Below are 3250 nucleotides of genomic sequence, written 5' to 3'. Positions count from 1 at the left end.
GGGTGAGCACGTGAAGAGAATGAGTGACAGCAGGATACCTAGACCGCTGCTGTGTCGAGAGCTGGAATTGGGTAAGTGACAGCAAGGGGGACTGCTGAAAATGTTTTAGGATCAGAGTAGAACAAAGCCTCGGACACACTGCCTTACTGCTGAAAACCACTGCTGAGGTTACGCCTGTATGGTGTATTCCTCGCGAAAGAGGAGGGGTCTCTTGGAGGGAAAAAAAAACTTCATAAGGGGAGAAAGACAAGAAGACAAAAGAGAAAGCAGTGTCAGTTGTAGCAACATTAACTTAACGACAATGTAAGAGAGAGTAGCCTGGTTTGTATGTGGTGAGGCTGGAACTGTGAGTCCTATATTGATCTTTTCAGACACATCTACATTCATAGGAGGATTGCACCATTAGTGGTCTTCTTTGACAAGCTTTCACTCGTATTTATATAAATATACGTATATATGTGCGTGTATATCTATACAGGGAGGTAATGAGGCTTTAATACATATCTATCTATATACTTCTATATAGATAGAGAAACAGCGTGGCTTAGTGGAAAGAGCGCAGGCTTGGGAGTCAGAGGCCATGGGTTCTAATCCCACCTTTGCCACTTGTCAGCTGTGTGATTTTGGGCACGTCACTTCATTTCTCTGTGCCTCAATACCTCATCTGTAAAATGAGGATTAAGACTGTGAGCCCCACGTGGGACAATTTGATTACCTTGTATCTACCCTAGAGTTTAGAACAGTGCTTGGCACATAGTAAGCGCTAAACAAATGCCATCATTATTTTTCATTTATTATGATCTATATACATCCTTCATACATATATATGTATACTGATAGTTAGATATGTATAAAAGTTTCCTTATGTTGTCTTGGTGAATTGTGAGGGAACTTATTCAACAGCAGTCATGAAAACTCTCCAGTGAGATGTCATAAATAACTGAAGCTGTGGAAGCCTTTGAGTTAATTCAGACTTCTGGATGACATTTAGCATATGAGAAAGCAAAACACACATCCAGTAGTCATTTAATATCCCCCTTTTCTTCAGGAATAAGGTGACTAAATCTTCATAGGACCAACAAACAGGGTGTGGAATAAATAATCTTCCAAATCCCAAAGTCGTATACAGAAACAGCATGGACTAATAGCTGGAGCACAGGTCTGGGAATCAGAGAACCTGGGTTCTAATCCTAGCTATGTCACTTTTCCGTTCTGTGACCTTGGGCAAGGCACTTAACTTCCCTGTGACTCAGCTATCTCATCTGTAAAGTGGGGATTAAGATTGTGAGCCCCATGGGGTACACAGAACATTTCCGTGGCTCAGTGGAAAGAGCATGGGCTTGGGAATCAGAGGTCATGGGTTCAAATCCCGGCTCCTCCGCTTGTCAGCTGTGTGACTTTGGGCAAGTCACTTAACTTCTTTGTGCCTCAGTTACCTCATCTGTAAAATGGGGATTAAGATTGTGAGTTCCACATGGAATAACCTGATCACCTTGTATCCTCCCCAGAGCTTAGAACAGTGCTTTGTATATAGTAAGTGCTTAACAAATACCAAAATTATTATCCCACTGTTGGGTAGGGACCGTCTCTATATGTTGCCAACTTGTACTTCCCAAGTGCTTAGTACAGTTCTCTGCACACAGTAAGCGCTCAATAAATACAATTGAATGAATGAATGAATTCCCAAATTGACTATCTACCCCAGCACTTAGTAGAAGGTCTCACACATGATAAGCACTTAACAAATTCCATTCTAAAAACAAAAAATCAACAAAATAACTATTCCTCAGTGGCCAAAGAATTTCAGTTTCAATTTCAATGTAACAGCTGGGTGATTTGGAATGGTGGCTTTGTGGACAAACTTTATGTATTGGCAGATATCAACTTTGGTGAGATCATTCATGTAAGAGATTTTGAGCTGTGAATTTGCATCATCCTTCAAACCTACTGATGGGCTGAAAGGCGGCCCAGATTTTCAGCTGCTGCCTGAACCACCCTGGACCCTGAGGACTTCGCCAAAGTCCCAGAGGTACGGTGGGGCAAGGTTGGGCTTTGCAAGGCTTAAAATATTACTTGTCAATTGTGTGGCTCTAGAGTGGGTTGGGTGACACCTCCTGTGAAACCACGTGTATTGTTTCATATACAACTGACCACCACTCTCCTGACTTTCAAAGCTTTATTTAAAATCACTTCTCCTAGAAGTCTTCCCTGACTAAGCTCTCATTTCTCCTACTCCCTTACCTTCTGTGCCACCTATGCAATTGAACCTGTGCCCTTTAAGCACTTGATATCCCCCACCCCGCCCCCCAGCCCCATCATCAGCTGCACAGCACTTATGTACCTCTCTGTAATTTATTTTAATGTCCGTCTCCCTATCTAGACTACGTGCTCATTGTGGGCAGGGGCTGTGACCACCAACTCTGCTGTATTGTAATAATAATAATAATGTTGGTATTTGTTAAGCACTTACTATGTGCCAAGCACTGTTCTAAGCGCTGGGGGAGATAGAAGGTGATCAGGTTGTCCCACGTGGGGCACACAGTCCCTCACAGATGAAGGAACTGAGGCCCAGAGAAGTGAAGTGACTTGCCGAAGTCACACAGCTGACAGTTGGCAGAGCGGGGATTTGAACCCACGACATCTGACTCCCAAGCCCAGGCTCTTTCCACTGAGCTATGCTGCTTCTCTGTACTTTCCCAAGGGCTTAACACAGTGCTCTGAATAATAATAATTATAAGTGTGGTGTATGTTAAGCGCTTACCACATGTCAAGCTGGGATAGACACAAGATAATCAGTTGCCACATGGGGCTCACAGTCTAAGCAGGAGGGAGAACAGGTACTGAATACTCACTTTGCAGATGAGGGAATTGAGGGACAGAGAAGTGAAGTGACTTGCCCAACTTCACACAGTAGACGAGTGGCTGAGCCAGAATTAGGCCACAGTTTCTCTGAATCCCATGCCTCTGCTCTTCCCAGTAGACCACACTGCTACTTTGAACTGGGTAAATACTCCTAATTGATATTGTGTATGCAGGGCTAAACTAAAAATGGTGTTTGGAGTCAGAACTGTATTAATTCTCATGAAGACTTAGACAAAGTTAGAGATTTCCACTGGCAAAATCCTCTCAAAAATATGTCCCCAGACTCTGCTGATTCAGTAATTAACAGCTGGTTTCCTGAAATGAAGACTGAATTTCCAACATGGTATCAATTCATTCCCTTCTCCCTGGTAAGATCACATCAAATATC

Source organism: Tachyglossus aculeatus, chromosome 18 (genome assembly GCF_015852505.1).
Source record: "Tachyglossus aculeatus isolate mTacAcu1 chromosome 18, mTacAcu1.pri, whole genome shotgun sequence".
In the NCBI taxonomy this organism is placed as follows: Eukaryota; Metazoa; Chordata; class Mammalia; order Monotremata; family Tachyglossidae; genus Tachyglossus; species Tachyglossus aculeatus.
This window is presented reverse-complemented; position numbering follows the sequence as displayed.